Source organism: Chaetura pelagica, unplaced genomic scaffold (genome assembly GCF_000747805.2).
Source record: "Chaetura pelagica isolate M959 unplaced genomic scaffold, ChaPel_1.0 scaffold100, whole genome shotgun sequence".
In the NCBI taxonomy this organism is placed as follows: Eukaryota; Metazoa; Chordata; class Aves; order Apodiformes; family Apodidae; genus Chaetura; species Chaetura pelagica.
The window spans coordinates 428259-448030 of NW_009951789.1; positions in this window are offsets into that span (position 1 = coordinate 428259).

Here is a 19772-nt window from a genome sequence, read left to right on the forward strand (position 1 = left end):
GAGGCCACGGGGCTGGCAGGAGCTGCTGTGGCACAGGGAAGCGGCCCCGGGGCCTCGGTGTCATCACAGAATGGTTTGGGTTGGAAGGGGTCTTCAGGATCATCTTGTTCCAACCCCCCTGGTTGGGCTGGGACACCTCCTGTTAGATCAGGTTGCCCAAAGCCCCATCCAACCTGGCCTTGAACACTTCCAGGGATGAGGCACCTACAGCTTCTCTGGGCAACCTGTTTCAGTCTCTCATCATTTTCACAGAAATTACTATCTAATATAAATCCTCTTTCAGTTTGAAACTGTTACCCCTCATGCTATCACTATACTCTTTGATCCAATCCCTCCCCAGCTTTCCTGGAGCCCCTTCAGGCACTGGAAGGCTGCACTGAGGTCTGCCCAGAGTCTTCCCTTCTCCAGACTGAACAAACCCAGCTTTCTCAGCCTGTCTTCACAGCAGAGGTGCTCCAGCCCTCTGTAGGTCCATGTCTTTCTTATGCTGGAGACTCCAGAACTGGACACAGTGCTCCAGCTGGGGTCTCGGAAGCGCAGGGTAGAGGGAGACAATCATCTCCCTCGACCTACTAGGTACAATATCCTTTATTATCTTAAATATCTCACCATCTCTGGGTGGTGGCACTTGCTGGCCCCTTCTGGAATCATTAGCTGGCCCTCTCTTAACATCTCCTCATCTGATTCCTGCCTGCATTTGCTGAGGATGGTAGGAAGCTGTTGTGCTTGGATCACCTTCCATCATCATTCTCACTGGTGTCAATGTTTTTTTTTCTTATCTTGCTATCCTGCCCTACCCTTCAGTTACAAGCTAGTTTAGGCAATGTGTCTTTTTCTAGTTGTAAAGAGAAGAAATAAAACCAGAGATTGCTGATCTCCAAAGCTGGGCTGATGGGAACAAGGCAGTCATGAAGGTGGGAGCCTTTATAGAGTTGTATCCCTTCTTTGCATTGGAGAAATGTAAAAAATTGTATCAATTAACTAACCTGGGTTCTTTCCCAGTCTGTAAACCTATCTCATAGCCTGCCAGTGCTAGGAAGAGGAGTAATTCTGGGTTAAAGTGTCTTCCAAGAATTCCTAACTCCCTGATGTGCCTTTAAATATCTCATTCACTATATTAAAAAAACCCAAACATATAAAACTGTTGACACTTTGTATTTGCTTTTGCTCATCATCTCCTGACTAGAGCTGGTCTTATGAGATGCAAAATTTTTGTTGATTTTTAAAGAACATGCTTTTCACATGTTTTGCAAATTACGAAAGCCAGGAAAAAAAAAAAAAAAAAAAAAGAAAATTGCTTTCAAATCACTTTATAGACTAAAATTAATGGGAAAATGGAAAGCTATAAGCACATTTCTGCAGGAAAAAAGGGAGGTGGATCAGGGCAGGGACACAACAGACTGACATCTATCAGACACCTCTGTTGTCTCTCTGATGGCTCAGCCTTGGTCACCTGAGCTGAGGGAGCTTTGAGTAGCTTCTTACAGGAGCCACTCCTGGGGCCCCACCTCTGCTACCAAAAAGCCCACCAAACCAGCACAATTTCCAATAATAAATCAATATTTTACAATTCAATACAATGTACTTCCAGAGCTGAATAAAGGGGCAGTGTTAAAGGAGGAGCATAATGGACATGCAAGTGTTAAATGATTCTGTACTTACTGGTTATCTTTCCTTGATATTTGTCACTGTAATTCTTCAAAATATTTTATATTTGTAGTGCATTATGTCACAGCAGGTAAAAGCTAAATGCATTTGTGTATTTAAGTACAGTTTTTATTTACAGGCCATATCATACCTTACTTTGCAATCTCAGATGACAAATTTGATTGTACATTTTGTTGCAGTACGCTCAGTGTAGCTCTCATAAGAACATGCTCATTTCTTCAGCATAGAAACTACTTGAGTTTAGTGTTATTTATGTGATGGATTCATAGAAACTCTATAATAGTTTAATAATGGCATTCTGTATGTTATTTTTGATGCTTATGAACATACTGACTGAATTTACAGAAGCTCTGTTAGAAGTGACAAAGGGAAAGGGACAGCTCAGTATAAGTTATCCATCAACAAATATTCAGGAGTTACTGAGAGACAATAAAACCTACAAAAAATCCCTAAGACAGAAGCAATAAAAGAAGAATGACATTTTTAAAGCAACCTTTGCAAGGGGGATTTCTGTTTGTAAAAATTAGACAGGCATGAAATCTGCCTGAGGATTCTGAAGGTGCCTAACTAATTTACTGGCAGGAGGTCATAAATCCTGACATAATACACACATAGAGGCAGAGTGGTGTTTCTAAATATTTTGTTTCTAGTTTAAACTGAAAACTACTCTTTTCTTAAGCAGCTTGTGAGATCACTGAAAGGAGGATGACAAAGAGATTGGATTTAGTTGGATATAAAAGGTAAACCAATTGATAAGTTGTGCTGTAGGCTGGGACCCTGTGGAGGGTTTTAAGAATTTATCCTATAACAGGATACCTAAAATTAAGGGTGGTGCTCTGAGAGACTGCAGAAAGGGGATAAAGGTGCCATTAGGCCAGTTGCTGTAATTACAAGTTAATGTAATTAGTGTTCCTATGTTGATATTTAATGACGACAAAAAAGGTAATAATGGAATTATTTAGGTTGGGAAAGATCTTTCAGATCATCAAGTCCAACTGTTAAGCCAGCACTGCCAAGTTCACCACTAAACCATGTTCCAGTCACCACACCTACACCTCTCTTAAATGCCTCCAGGGATGGTGATTCAACCACTTCCCTGGGCAGCCTGTTCCAGTGCCTGACAACCATTTTGGTAAATAAATTTTTCCTAATATCCAAACTAAACCTCCCCTGGTGCAACATAAGGGCACTTCCAGTTGCCCAGTTGCTTGTTACTTGGAAGAACAAACTGACTCCTACCTCACGACACCTTCCTTCCAAGCAGTTGTAGAGAGCAATGAGGTTTCCTCTTCATCTTGTTCTCCAGACCCTTTACCAGCTTCAGTGCTCTTCTTTGGACTCACTCTACCACTTCATTGTCCTTCTTAGAATCATGGAATGGTTTGGGTTGGAAGGGACCTTAACGATCATCTCATTCCACCCCTCCTGCATGGGCAGGGACACCTTCCACTAGACCAGGTTGCACAAAGCTCCATCCAACCTGGCCTTGAACACCTCCAGGGATGGGGCATCCACAACTTCCGTGGGCAACCTGGGCCAGTGTCCTTCTTTAAAGCTTTCTGCTTATGTTTTTCTGAAAACTCATTATAATCTTTAGCTTTACTGCAGCACCTTTAGCATGGCATTGTCTTTCCTTTGTAGCTATTGCTACTGCAGCATAAAACATAATACTTTATGGTTTAGCAGCACAGGGATGGTTTCTAGTGCTCTATAGACAAGAATATTTCTTGGTTAATTTGTCTTTACTTACAAAACTAATAGTCTCTTGTCTGTGATCTTGTCTGCAATTAAAAAAAAAAAGGCTGATAGACTTCATATTGTGCATTTAATCTGTTGTTATATACTGTGCCACAGTTGCTCCACTTGCTATATTGTGCCACACTGACATAAGGTTTTCTTAAAAATTATTCTAGTTAAAATAGTCAAGTTAGAGAAAAATTTGAGCTCTGCAGCTTTAATTTGAGTTTATACTGTCTGAAGGGATTTCAGGAAAGAAATTGTGCATTTAGTTTCATCTTAAATTTAAATTAATTTATGATATCTCTACAATTTTAGTTTTCAGGAGCACAAAATGTGGTAAGGATTGTGGAAGCTGCTTTTGGTCACATTTAAGTTTGACAGCAGAAGGGTAGATAATTGGAACTTTAGTAATCTTGCATAGATTTAAGATTTAATTTTGTGACTCTGCGACTTGAGCACATTAAGTGAATATTCTGTTGAAATAACTTGTAGAGAAATAATTAACAGGGCTGACATTTAAGTTGTCATTCAGAGTTTCAGAGTTAGCAAGTGAGGAGATGAGATGGGAGATCACTTGCATAAGAATGTATTCATATAGAATGTAATAGTATACTGGGTATATTAAGATGATATTTTCATGTTGTGCTTGGATGTTCACGTAGTCTTCCCTAATTGTATTTCTTTTATCTTGGGCTTCACCATTTAGATTTCTAATGATCTGAATTATTATTTTAAAATTAGTGTTGGTGAGCACAGTGGTAGAGCAATTAAAATGTTTTGTAGCATTCTGTTCATTATGAGGCCTAAGCTATCGGGCTGGTCTGACAAAGTTAAGTCCCATTTGACTTGACTGTGAAGGGGTTTGGTCAGTCAGGTTAGGGACCCAGAGGCAGGCAGATATGATACTGGGTATGTCACTCTCTTGCTTTTCTCTAGAAACAGAAAACTGCTTCTTAACAATCTGACATCTGAACTTAAACTTTTGACCTTGAGAGTTGTCATTCTATGTAGAGTGCAAATAAAATTAGCCCAACCTGGGCACTACCACCTCATAAGACCACGTTACAGCTTTATCACAGACATCACTAATTATTATATTGCAAGCATTATGCTGTTATCCAAAAGAGTAACTTGTCAGGTGTAAGCCACAGTCAGTTTAGTTTTTATTGATAGCAGCTGTTAAAATTAGAGGGGGAAAAATGTAGGTCCAGTGGGAAGATACACACACACACATGCAAACACAGATACACACTGTGAATCTTACATGTTCTGGGTGACTGGCCAGGACAAAACATTCTCAGAGAGGCTGGGCTGTTGAAGCATCTGATCTCCCAACCCAGTAGGTGTGGCAAGGAAAATACTACAGCTGATCCTGACCTCTGCCCTTCCATAGTTTTGCTTGGCCAGGTTGCTGCTGGACACATCTGGGCTGTTAGCAGAGTTCCCCTCAGAGCAGCTGACCTCCCTTGCTGTACTTGGCTGAGCCCTCCTGGGTCAGGGGCTGTTCTTCCTCACTTCTATGTTCCAATTTGCCTCCTTTTGTGACTTGCTGGTTTGACCTGACCCTAATCAGGTCTCAAGGCAAAGCAATGAAGATACCATCAGCAAAAACAGTGTGTATCCAAGGAATGGGTTGCTGCTGCTGCTGCTATCAAAGGCTGATTTTACCTGGACATTGTCAAATATTTTGGGTTTTTCATTAATAACTGGTCAGGGTTTGAGGCAGTTTTTCAATAGTATGAGAAGAAGCATCACTGTTGCATTTCAAGAACTTCAATCTCTTATTAGTCACCTTTTCCATTGCCCTTCCTAGGAAACAGCAATTAGATCTGTTTTGTGTGTGTACTTTAGAAGCTGATACAATTACTGTAAAATGGTGACAAGAAAGTAAGAAATAAGTAAGCCCTGGCTTTATTTCTATCTCTGGCCTTTGAGCAAAGGCATTTATTTTCTGCTTCATTCCTTCTATCTGAAGCACAAGACCTGAGAAAGAAAGTGATGTGATATCAGCCCTCACAGACATCAGCCCAACATGTGAAAAGCACCAGGATTAAGGAAGGAGCTGAGAAAGGCTGAGGAAGGACCAGGTGGATGAAAGAATAAGAGGAATGGGAGCAGTCCTAGTGCAGCCAGGGAAGATACAGAGTACATGTGTGAAGGGAGTTGGGAGAACAAGAAGTTGGCTGTAAAGGAAGAGGAATGAGATTCTGCCAGTACGGACCAGAATCACCTTTCTGTATTTGGGGCTGCTTGGGATGCTGGTTGCTAACTATACACACCCTGGGGCTGGGCAAAGGAGCCTTCAAAAGAATTAAACCTTTTGCAGCAGGTATTGAAGGAGAAAGTTTGCATGGTGAATATAGTCTTATTTCCTGAACTTCATTAGCTAATCTCATCACGTTTCATTAAAACCAGATGCACTGTGGACATTGGTCTGCAGAGAAGATCTTGGTCAGTAAAAATTGTTTTCTGAATAAGTAAATATCATGGTTACCTAGTAACATGAGAGGCACCATGGAATTGCCCTATCTTCCCACAATCTTGAATATTCTTCCTTTGCCTTAAAACAATTCTAGTTCCATCTCTTTAAAATCTTCCATATCAGTCCTTCACAGCTATCTTACACTCATTTATGAACATTCAGATAAAAAAATTTACCTTTGACAAGAAGTGCTGTGTTCTGCATTCTCTACCATTTCAGGAAAGGCTCCACTTTTGTTCCCTTTCTGGTGCCACTTACTTTTCAAATCCAATGGCAGAATAATTAAGTTATTGACTTTAAGTGTTGTCTAGTCATACACTGTAAGCACAGGTGTTTACCTATGAGATCTGTGTCCAAAATGTCTTTATTTATTCTCCTGTGCTGACTGGTTTTGTATTCCTGACTAATACCTGATTGCTGCAACCTATGATTGAGTGCATATACTTTTCTTTATGAATAGCTTGTCGATGTCCTAGGAGCCTCTGGGACAAAGGCAGCTGCATATATATAAGGTGATATTAGTATTTTCCATTTTATCAGACAAAGTCCACAGCTGGGGAGATATTAAAGCAATATTTTCAGCTCTCCACATTCCCAGTAGTTTAAATTGAAAAACCAAATATAAAATTGCTGACTAAAAATAGCTTTTCCCTCTCGATTCATAGTATTATAAAGAACCTCCCGCATTTCGTACTTCTCTGAAGGCCATAATGATCTTGTAAGGCCATTTCTAATTATCTTTGTATCCAGGCTGGAGTTTTTTGACTGAAACAGTAGCTCTGTTCAGGAGATTTTCATCAACAGGCTGATGGAGCTCACTGGTGTATGAATTTTTTGGCTCTTTGTCCAAGATTTATTTAACTTAGTTTCACTTCTCCAACAACAAAAAAAAATCCTCTTCCTACATAATGTATAGACCAATGAGATAGGAACAGCCACACCTAGATTTCAGCAATTCAGGGAGTGGTAGGAAGATGTGCAGGTTGAGGTTTAGGTTGGACATTAGGAAAAGATTCTTCACCCAGAGGGTGGTGGAGCACTGGAATAGGTTCCCCAGGGAAGCAGTAATGGCACCAAGCCTGACAATATCCAAAAAACATTTGGATAATGCCCTCAGGGACATGGTGTGATCTTTGGGGTTGTCCTGTTCTGGGGCAGGAGTTGGACTTGGTGATCCAGGCTGTCTGAGGAGGTGGTTGAGGCACCATCCCTTGAGACATGTGAAAAGACAGATGTGGTGCCATGGGACAGGGTTTAGTGATTGATGTGGCAGAGTTAGTGTAGTGGTTGGACTTGATGATCTTGAAGGTCTTTTCCAACCAGAGTGATGCTGTGATACTGTGATAATTTTTTCTGAAGCTTTTCAAGCTTCATGTCAAAACCATGCACTGAAGTCAAAGGAACTATTCAGTGGGATAACTAATCTCCTAAAGTATCAGAGGATGCTTGAAAGCAGTCAGTCTGTGTGGGTTTTAGGACTTCTTATAGGTGGTTACTGCGAGAAAGGAAACTCTGAAGGTAAAATCTATATAGTCATAACCTTTAACAAATAGAGAAGGAGGGTGGTTCTGGGAACTCACGAGTTCAGGTCTCAACTCTGAACTTTGTCATACGCTTCATATGCTTTTCAACAAACCATTTGGATTCACTTCCAAATATGGAAAATTGAGATAACATTAATTATATTTTCATTTGTCTAGCCAGCCTTGATATTTGGCTGTTGCAGCCATGACCACTTCCTATTTATTGTACAGGCAATATTTAGGAAGCAGAAACCTAGCTTGGTTATCATGTCCTCCCATTATATCCAATAATTCTCTTGGCTGGGATTCAATAACTCAGTGGCCATGACATTAACTATTCATATATATTCATCATTCACAGATTGTTCTCTTTACTCATTTCAGCAGAAGTAGTTTAATGAAATTTCATCTTCCCTGATAGAGAAAGATAAATCTAAGCCAAACTAATGTTTCTGTGAATAATAGTGCAATGCAAAGGTGTTCTGCATTCCCATCCTGTTTTCCAGGGTGGTTCAGCACATTCCATTGATCATTTTACAAAATGACTGTTAGAGGCCATTGCAGAGGGATTACATTCACATTATCAATCATTAGGATACTGAAAATTTTATGTAGCCATATAAGATATACTTTTCAATTTCTCTGTTTAGATAATAGTTTATTTCTGTAGAAACACTATTTAGTTTAGCATCTTTTGTGCTAAAAGCAGCCAATTTCAACCATTTAAGAATCAGCTGCTTTCATGGTTCTTGTTATAGAGTGTAAAGGGATCTTCCCACAGAGTTTTCTGCTGGCAGAGTTCCACAGATCAAAGCATCAACTGGCATGCTCATCAAGATTTCTGTGTGTTCTCCTTGGGTTTTTTTTCAAGCCTTTGGAAAAATCTTGCATTCTTTTGAAGTATTGAATTCTTTATCAGGGCATAGAGAGCAACTATGTTTGCAGATTTACAGAGTGCTTTCCAAAAAGACTCACAATATTGCTCTCCCTTCCTTAAGCTTTGGAAAGTGAGTGTTACTCTTTTTTTTTAAAGAGCACTCCCAAGCCACATGGCAAGTCATCTGTTACTGCCACATGGAACCAAATCTGCAAACATTTCTGTTTCCACCTCCTGCATCTTTTCAGGGTCCAGTGGGTTATTTTTCTTTAGTTATAAAACTTGACATGTTTTGTTGTGCAAATGGCGCATTCTGAGATATCTGCCATCACTTGTAGTGTGTACTCAAGCTTATAATTCTGCATCCTTCTCACTATCTGAAAAGCCAGTTACTGTTGGTGTGTGTTTGGCATGTACATAGTTTGTGTAAGACTGAGTGTGCTTAGTTGGTATAACTCAGAGTGAAGCAGCCTAAGGTGAAAAAATTGAACCAAGAAGAGAATTTAACTCAACTGCATTTGAAAAAATACCTAAAAGAATCACCGGTCAATTGATAAGATATTATTTCCTTATTAAGCAGTTCCTTGTTACAACTCCCTTTTTGTTACATTTCATTTTGCACATGTAGCCCCTGTACTGTTACCTTCAGCAAAGCCAGATGGCCTGTTGCCACGAAGGGTTATTCCCAGGCTTTCTCATCCTTTGTACCTCAATAATCCCTTGCAGTGAGATAAAGGAAAAAATAATTTTTTAGCTGTTTAATTAACACAAGGCCAAACCCAGATTTTTAAAACTATTTTATAGTTCTTAGAAGCCAATTGTGTGAGCATTTTTCATTTCAGTCAAGTCAGTTTAAATTGCATTGTTTTATTTAATTTATTTCAAATATCTATTCTAGAATGGGAGGTTCTGGGTACCAAGTTGTGGTCCAGGCATTTCAACAAGTTACCATTTAGCAGCTGGTTCATAGTATGGCAGCTGTTTCATAGTAATTTCATCTATTATGTTGCTGATATAGAATCACATAATTGTTTTGGTTGGAAAAGATCTTTAAGATCAAGCCCAACCTTTAACCCAGCACTGCCAAGTCCAGCCCTAAACAATGTTGCTGTGCACCATATCTATACATGTTTTAAACACCACTAGAGATGGTGATTCAACCAGTTCCCTGGGCAGCCTGTTCCAGTGCCTGACAGCCCTTTTGATGAATTTTTTTTCCTAATATCCAAACTAAACCTCCTCTGGTGGAACATGAGGACATTTCCTCTTGTCCTGTCACTTGTTACTTGGGAGAACAAACTGACTCACACCTGACTATGATCTCCTTTCAGGCACTTGTAGAGAGCCATAAGGTCTTCCCTCAGCCTCCTTTTATCCAGACTAAACCACCCCAGTTGCTTCAAACACTCCTCATAAGATTTGTTCTCTAGGCCCTTCACCAGCTCCGTTGCTCTTGTCTGCGCTCACTCCAGCGCCTCAATGTCCTTCTTGTAGTGAGGGTCCCAGAACTGAACACAGTACTCAAGGTGCAGCCTCACCAGTGCCAAGTACAGGGGGAGAATGACATCCCTGGTGCTGCTGGCTGCACTACTTCTTGGCCACCTGGGCACACTGCTTGTTGCATTCAGTGGCTGTTGTCCAACACCCCCAGGTCCTCTGGGCAGCTTTCCAGCCACTCTTCCCCAAGCCTGTAGTGCTGCCTGGGGCTGTGCAGGACCCAGCTCTTAGCCTTCTTTAATCTCAACAAGGAGAACACATACAAGTGGGAAGTAATTTAAGCTGGTTTAGCCTTCAATTAAGGTAGCTCCTGATAAGACATTCCTCCCATATAAATGTTATAATTTAAGAAGACCAAGAATAGACAAAAAAAGGAAAAAAAGAGATTGAAGTCATAATAGTCTTCCTGATAATTCTGTGATTTTTCCATTGTCTTTTTGAACCCAAGATAAGTTATATATAGGAAGCAAAGAAGAATACAGACAAACAATTTCCCTTTTTTTTTTTTTTTTTTCCCCCCCACTTATATCCATTTCATAATGTATATATTGCATTAAAATATTTCTGGTACTTATGTGTTTTTAAGGTACCTATACCTTTAAAACTACAGTTTTAGGTATGCAACAGATTTATCAAAGTATGGTTAAAAATAATGCTTCTTTTCTATTATTCAGGGTCAAATGACTTTAATCAAGATCATTAAGGTCTGCACAGTAGCTGCCTACAGCTGAAATTTCTGACTTTCTGTGCCTTGACAGTCCATAAGAAGAGACAAGAATTTTTAGGCCAAGTTAATCTCTTCCTAATGTATATATCTAAAAGGAAGTTGATGAAACTTGCTTTCAGAGTCCCTTTTTCTGTTCAGGAACTATAAAGAGAAGCGAGGGTACCCAGTTCACACATAAAACTGCTATATTATATGTCTAGAGGTAAGTGAACCAAATCTTAAACTCAGGAAACACTATTTACATCAATGTGATATTTTCCACTGTCTAGAGTGATTAGAATAGCAGCAAATAACTGCACAGGCAGTTTGAATATATATTCCTATTACTTAATGTGACATTCCTTTCTTTAAAAATGCTTCTGCTAATGCAATGATACAGGGAAGCCTGTCAAAACAATGTCTCAGGAAATGAAAAATGTGATTTAATACAATGTTGATTCCCTGACTTGCTGCTTTTTGCTTTTTTCTAAAGACTGCTTTTTGAATACGGTTTTGAGGGATTGAGAAATATTGAATCCCAGCTTGAAAAGTAACCCTGTGATATTTCTAGGACTAAGTTATTCAAGTATTCTTTAAACTGTAGAGGACTGTAACCTCTCAGAGGACTGATGATTATTGACATTTTTTTTGACACATTTTCTTTTGATCTAAGACTTTATACTGGAGTCTTTCTAAACAGCCTGTAATGAAAGAGAAGGCTTCCCCACTTAGGAGTTATTTTTAGAGGCATTACACATGACTAATTCTGATTAAGAAGACAGTGGTGTAGTTGGGGTTGTATGACTCTGTCAGGTATTTTTACATTTCTGTCATTTTCACATTCTTTTCTGACACTTTCAGAAATTGGTGCTAGATATGAAGCGTTTGGCAAACTTGGCTGCTTTGGATACCAACAGTGTTCCTAGAATACCATTTATCGTCAGAGAACAGTGGTTTGTGAGTGGTGCTCTAAGGTCTCCCTGGAGCCTTTTCTTCTCCAAGCTCAACAACACCAACTCTTTCAGCTTGTCTTCATAGGAGAGGTGCTTAAGCCCTTTGATCACCTTTGTGGCCCTCTACTGGACCTGCTTAAGCACCTCTATGTTCTTCCTGTGCTGGGGGCTCCAGATCTGGACACTGCACTCCAGGTGGGGTTTCAGGAGAGCAGAGTAGAGGCAGAAAATCACCTCTCTTTATCTGCTGGCCACACTTCTTTTTATGAAACCCAGGACATGCTTGGCTTTCTGGGCTGCAAGTGCACTTAGTTGGCTCATTTTGAGCTTCTGATCAACCAACACCCCCAGGTTGTTCTCAGTCCATTCTCCATCCAGCCTATAACTATGCTTGGGATTGCCCTGGTCCACGAGCAGGACCTTGACTTGGTCTTGTTGAACTTCATGTGGTTTGCAGGAGCCCACCTCTCAATCTGTCAAGGTCACTCTGGATGGCATCCCTTCCCTCCAATGTGTTGACCACACCACAGAGCTTGGTGTTGTCAGCAAACTTGCTGAGGGTGCACTCGGTTCCACTGTCCCAGCCGCCGCTGAAGGTGTTAAATAACACTGGTCCCAGTACTGACCCATGAGGTGTGCCACTCATCACTGGTCTCCACTGGGACATAGAGCCATTGACCACAACTCTTTGAGTGTGAACAGACAGCTGATTCCTCATCCACTGAGGGATCTATCCACTGAATCCATAACTTCCCAATGTAGAGACCAGAATGTCATGTCCCATCATCCAGGTCATTAATGAAGAGATTAAAACGTGTAGGCACCAGTATTGACTCCTGGAGCACAATACTAGTGATCTCCTTCCAAGTGGACCTTTTGCAGTTGATCACAGCCTTCTTGACCTGGCTGTTCAGTCAATTTTCAATCCACCTTGCAGTCCACTTATCTAACCTGAATTTGTCAGCTTGTCAATGAAGATGTTATGGAGGACTCTGAGTGTCAAAAGCCTTACTAAAGTTGAGCTAAGCAACATCCACTCCTTTCACCTCATTCACCAAGATAATAATCTCATTGTAGATGGCTATCAGGTTGGCTAAGCATGATTTCCCCTTTGTAAATCCATGCTGACTAGTCCCAGTCACTTTCTTCTCCTTCATGAATTTGGAAATGTTTTGCAGGATTATTTGCTCCATCACCATCCCAGGGACTGAGGCGAGCCTGACTGGATCTTTTTCCTTGCCTTTCTGGAAGATAGGAGTGACGTTTGCTGTCTTACAGTCCTCAGGAACCTCCCCCAGCTGCCATAACATTTCAGAGATAACCAAGAGTGGCCTGGCAGTGACATCAGCCAGCCCACACAGCCCTTGTGGGTGCAACTCATCAGGTGTCGTGGACTTCTGTACGACCAGTCTAAGTGTTCCCTCACCTGCTCTGCCTCCTCTGAGGATCAAGTCTAACCTCTGCTCTCAGACTTTGCCTCTGGTCTCAGAAGCCTGGGATTCCTGAAGGCCATGCTTACCAGTAAAGACTGAGGTGAAGAAGACATTGAGGACTGTGTCCTTCCTCATGTCATTTCTCAGCAGTTCCCCTGCCCCATTCAGCAGTGGGCTCATGTTATTTGGTTATAGTTTATTGCTTCTGATTTCTGAGGAAGAAGTTCTATCTACAAAAAGACTGCCTGATATAATGATTAGAAGATTTGAAAAGCATTTATATCACTGTTTATTTAATGCTACTATTATTTTCCTGTCTTCACTGCGAGAAGCATTAAGTTGAAAATTCTCTAACACTTCTCCTTTACACTACACTGACAATCCTCTGGTTTTACATATCCCATTGAAGGGCCCAGCTGGAGAAGGCAATAGAAGACACAAGAGCTGTACATACAGAGCTGCATGTGAGCTGGAACCTGGCTTTTCCAGGGTTCATGTCTGGTTTATGTCCAGTTCCTATGTCTTTCAGGAATCAAAGAGCTGAATGTTTGACTTTGACAGTGAAGGTGTGAGATATTCTTGCAACACAACCTTGTGGTTAGAAAATGTTAGAAAAAACCCCAAATTTGCAAAGTGGATCTTATGCTTCCAAAATCTAGAAGATCTCTGGTAACAGCATTTTCTATCACTTTTACTGGAGCTTGATCAAGCTACTGTATGGAGAAGAATTCAAGATTAATGAGACCAGAGATAAAAAATACAGAGAGCTGAATTCTGCAGACCAGAGGAAGAGAGTCTTGCATCCTGATCTTTGGTGCCTTCAATATATATATATATGTCTTCATGTATTTTAGATGACTTTAAGACTAAATTACTTCCAAAAACCTTCTTATGATTGGGTTAGAGAGCCTGGAATATAAGTACAACCATAGAAAGAAGAGAGTCTAATTGTACAGTGCAATCTAAATAAGGTGGGTTAGACAAAGGCTTGAAAGAAAATCACAGCTAATTAGTGTCATGGTTACCTGGTTCCTGCTGGTTTTAGCTCCTGTTTCATCCACTTTTTGATAAACTTTTTTCCTAAAAAAGGCTGTCTGGATTCCTTCATGTTACTTGTGGAGGGTGAAAGAATATGTGGGGAATATTTCTCCACTACAAGTCATTAGTGTCTTTAGTCTGTATTGCTATCCAGCTGTGATCAAATAAAGGAGATGTTACAGGGCTTTAATATTTTGCTTTTGCTTCTGTTCAAGAGGCAGATTGCAGGGTATTCTTTATTTGAAGTATGAGAGGGTTTCACTAAGGATGGAAACAGGGCATTTGGAGCATTAGCAGTCATAGTCTGAACTTGCAAAGAAAGAGAATTCCTTCAAAGGATCCAGGGGCTGTGGGGATCCTTATCCCACAAGACATTGCACTTGAACATGACAGCTGCCTTTTGCTGCCTATGATAGCTCCTCTTTTCTCCCCTTCTCTTTGAAACTTCTAATCTCAAACTCCTAACTTTATTATGCATTTACATTTTAGTTTCACAAAGTCCTAAAACATCAGAATATCCAAGTGCTTTGTTAACTGTGGTTCATAGTGGACCAAACTGTGCATCAGTACATCTGATTCTGTGCTCAACATTGAAGTAGTACTGGAAGGAAAAAAACCACAACATTTGTATATGATGAACTGCATAATAATCACTATACAAATAACAATAATGTAAAACTTGCATCCATTTTCCAGGCTTATGAACATACAGGCTTAAAGAGCATAGAGAAAAAACCAGTTACCTCTATTTGATGAGTAGATAGAGTAAGGAATACAAAACAAAGATAATTATGTATCCGTGTTTTCCTTATTTTTTTCCTTTCAGTTTTTTTATTTTGTTGAAACTAAAAAAAAATATAAAAATATATATTTACTGTAGATTTTACTACATCTGCAAAGTAGAAATTGTCTTGTCACACAAGTATATAAGATGTAGTGCCTATAAAAACATAGCCCAATTGCAGAAGTGTATTTGCTACCTTGCTAGCTGCATTATTTTTTCATGTGTTGAACTATCTCCTATTATGATAAACTTAAAAAATAACGATGTCCTTGTGACACCAAATTCCATAAATACAAACTCCAGTGTTAGTGGCTCATTTTTGCACAGCTTCTTTCCAATCACCTGCATTCTTCAATCAAAAATGCTTTCTTCTGTTAGTTCTTTTCCGCACCTCATGTGAATTTGTTGTAAGGCAAGCTGATTTCTTTTCCAAATTAACTGTATATTGACTCTGAGATTAGCAGCTTTTGTGTCACGATATGCCAGCATCTCCAGAGCAGGAAAATACATCACACTTGTTCAGAATGTGTCAAGTGCAATATACAGAGTAATTCATCAAGGAGCTGCAAAGTTTCAAAGGGGATGCAAATTGTAACCATGAGCTGAGTTTTTCCAGAGGAGCTCTTTTTATGCTCTTTTTTAAGCTCTTATGCTTGTGACAATTTCACCTGGAAAATCACTTAAGTGTTAGGGAAAATATTTGAACATAGATTTCTAGATGGCATAATTTTTGAGTCTTCCTTGAGTTTAATTTCTTAAAAGTAGAATGTAAGTTCATAATTAAAAAAGGATTGAAACTGATCTTTTTGATGATCTCCTCTTCAATGTGACTATTGGAGCGCTGTGTCCTCAGTGGGCTGAATGCATCTGTGTCAAGGATTACTGTGTAAAACACTGAAAGTCAGAAAAGTGGACCAAATAGAATGGTTAAGTTGGTGTGAATTCACAAGTGCAACACACAGAAACCATGCTGAGTGTTTCACAGTATTTTCTAGACATAAAATACTGATCAAGGTCTTTCACTCATACTTGTGTGGGCATGTACAGCAAGAGAGAGGCATTCCATTCCTTTACCACCACTTATAAATCAGCTGAATTATCAGGACTGAAGACATCAGAAACAGAAATAACTTGGCATGATTATCTAATCAATCTGCAATAAGTTTTAGGACAAATACCAGTGTGGTCTTTCAAATATGCCAAGATAAACAGCTTGCATTACAGGCACCATGGAGACAATCAAGGTGCATTCATACAGTACAATTTCAGGTTTCTTTTCAGAATATTATTTTTCAGAATATCACTGCCCTTCAAACATTGTGACCACACTTACAATTCAGAGATGAATTGTGAATGCACCACAGGGCAGATGATTCTGGATTTTAAAAGAAATGTGTATTCTGAAAACAGTAAAGTCAATGAAGTTCTATTACAACAGGGACTTTTAGGGATTCAAGGATCTCTGTTCATGCCCTGAAGGAGATCACAGTATCCAAATACCAAGCTGGTTATGAGGAACTGAGAGTGCCTGGACATCTGGTATTAAAAATCACAATATAGGGTATCGCCTGTAGAAGAGAAAGAGAAGTCACACTCCAAGATGCACTGCAGTTCCAGGCTGGTCTGTTCATATTTTGGAGAAGAGTGCATCTTGTTTGTAGTTACACATACAGAGTAGCTCACCTACCTGTCACCAGAATGACATTTGCTGTCTCAATTTTCCCCTCTGTAATAAATTTGGCAAAAAAATATTTGTTCTTACTAGTTTGCACATCCTCTCATTTATTTGTCATATCCATTATGTTCTTTTTCTCTTTCCTTGAGAACAGGTTCAGTTGCTTGCTGTGCTGCTGGAGTGCCTCCCAGGGAGAAGCTGAGGCACTGCTGGGTTCCTGCACTACAGCTAATAAGTAATAATAATGCTGGTGGTAATAGAAGGGTTGGTTTGTTCACTACATTTAGAAGGAACTGGTATAGCTGATTTAGAGTGGAGTGAATGCTGCCTGACATTTTCCAGGGAGACCTTAATCATATGGTCTTCCTAGAAAAAGTAAGCAAAATAAGAGAAAAAAAGAACTACAGACTAGTTAGTGCCTTTGGGGCAGAGAGAGTCCATAGCACCTACTGTGAAAAAGTGCAGGAGAACAGCAAGCACAGAGATGTTAAATGGCTATTGGATATTAGAGGATGTCACAGCAATGAACTGATCTTGGCATCTCGGTATCAGAAGGAGGTTGTGAAGAGTTCAGAAATGAAGTAACAAACACCATAGTCTGCTTAAATATATACTTAAAATTTTTTTATCAGAGCTAACTCCTCAATTGATTTGCTACATTTTCTTTTGCAAAGGAATATATGGATCCAATTTAATAATTCAGCTGAAAACTCTTCACTGAATCCAATTTAAAACTATTTAACTCTTGAACTACCTTAAGTGGGCTTCTGAGAGGCAGTGCAGAGATGCCCAGGTGAGCACTCATTGAAAGGTGCTGATATAATAATGACACTTTGAAAAAGCACTTTGCACATTAATAATTGTCAACAGAGGTAAAGCAGAGGTGGACAAAGGCTACTGCATATATTCTGCTGGGTGGACAAAAACCTTCCAGATGCCACTGAGGAACTAGAGCCTGTTCCCATCTGCTGTAGATCTGTTCTCACCTATAGTTACCTGAAGGACTTAATACATAGGATGAAGCATAATGTTTCCATGTCATCCAGACAGGGAAGAGGACACAACCACCTGAATCTGAAGAAACTCAGATATAGGTTATAAGGTTTAGCTTGAACTATCAGCACAAATGTCAACAATGATACCTCTTACAGTGAATTTTTTTGCCTGACGAGTTGGTGTACACTCATTGTTAGTTTGATTAGGAACTGGAGTTGTCAGGGCATTCAGAAGCATCCCCAAAGAATCACTCCTGAATGGCAAAGAAGAATTAGACTTACTGAATGATAAGAGTGTTAAGGTTTATATATATATATATATAATTCAATTTCTATGCTGTAATAAGTGCAAATGATGTCTAGCAATAGTAATTCAGGAACATAATGCAGTTTAAAAACTGTTCAAGACAAAAAGGTACTGAAGTCAGCTAAATGTAGACTCAGCAAAGACTGATTCACTAGGATTTACCAGAATGAAGCTGTGGCTGATATGCTTTCACTGCTATAAACCTATCTGAGAGCAACCTTGAAGCCTGACTTGAGAAAACTGTTTTCTGCTCTGTCATTCAGAAAGCTTTGTATGTCTAGAGTGATGGTGTAACATCCCAAGTAGTAACTGAGCACATTAATAAAAACATTCAATGTGTTATTTTATCTTCAGTGTGGAATTTAATGAGACAGCCAAAGAAGTCAAACCTGCAAATCACTGTCTCTGAAAAGGCTTTTTGCTGTAATGAGTTTTCTACTCAAGCTGGAGATAATCCATTGCTATTTTTCTAAATATATGCAGGTGGACAGCAATTAAATAATTTTAAAATCCTTTCTATTCCTTAATTTTAATTTAAGAATCAGGTAGCTCATTTAGTGAAGTAATTACATTACTGAAAGATGTTATTGGCACAGTGAGGCTCTGTATTGTTTCCTTGTCAAAAGGAGATTCATCCTGTTATGGGACTGCACAAATAATATTTCCACATTCAGCTTAGAAAGCAAAATGTCTTGCAGGTGACCTTTTACTGCTTCCATCAAGCCTGGCTCTCCCTAGTGAGGAATTCCACTGCTCTGGAAACTTGATCTGATCAGACACTATTATGAAACACCAAATTTGTGTGTTAAAATTGAGACAAAGGGCAAATGACAACAGAACAAGAAATACCACACTTGATGGACCAGATTCATGTTTCATTTCCATCAGTTATTGCAATGTAGTGGAATGACTTCAGTACAAGCCTCTCATAAATAAGCTATCATGATGTGATCATCGTTAGGGAGGAAGCAGTATCTAGTAAGTAGAAAACAAGAATTATTCAATGTGCTCTTATCACAGCCACTTATTTTCTCTATGATCTCAAGAAAGTGATTTACTCTTTGTTATTGTATTCTCTAGTGGTTTAACTAGGTCACACTAACATTTTGCTACCTGGTTGGATTGCTTTCAGGGTGATTAAAGGTTCTGAAGAACTTTGATACCTCCAGGTGAAATGAGAAAAAAAATGTAACTAATTTTTCTAGATTGGGTTGAAAAGAAGAGTTGCAATTGGCACGTATTTATTTATAATTTTGGTTGTTGGCATTATGAGCCCTTTACATCAAAGTCTTGTAATGCAACTGGTTATGTGAAACTTATGATAGAGTTTATAAATTAGATCTTAACGTCTTAGAAGCACCTGGATTAGTGTGGTATAAAAAGAGGCTGATTTTTATTTTTTTTTATTTGAATGGGAATGACGAGGTAATTCCTCTAGGATGCAGGAAATCCTACATTATGGATTAATTATGATAAAACGTACATTGAAGAATATGAAAAAAGATACTTTTCTGCCTTCTTGGTCTTTTCATTCCCCACAAATCAAATAATCTACGTAGTTACTCAGATTTACAGTTGATTGTTGATTTTATTTTTTTTTTCTGTGACCAATAATACAAAGAATATGCTCTACACACATCTGTTTCCCTAACACATATTCAGTGGTAGGGGTCATGAGGAACAGGTCAAAGGGTTGTTATAAAACCATATTAAATTACATTTACTGATATCTAACCTGAATCAACCTTCTTGCAGCTTAATCCTGTGATTTCTCATCCTATCCATTACAGGAATGCAGAATAAGTTAGTCCCTTCCACTTTTTGGCAATATTTTATATAAAAGCCTGCAAATATGCTCACTTTTTGTTTCATTTAGGCTAAACAATCCTGATTCTTTCAACTTCTTTTGGCAGGCCATTTTTTATTTATTTATTTATTTTTTAATCTCTTGCCATTGGTGCTACTCTCTTTTTGAGTGATTTAGCCAAACTGACTCCTCTGAGAGGTACTTCTTGGGGTTCCAGTCTTTTTTGAGACTGGTCTGTATCACAGGAGGGGAAAAAAGGGACTGCCAAGAACGTAAGAAAAATTGTC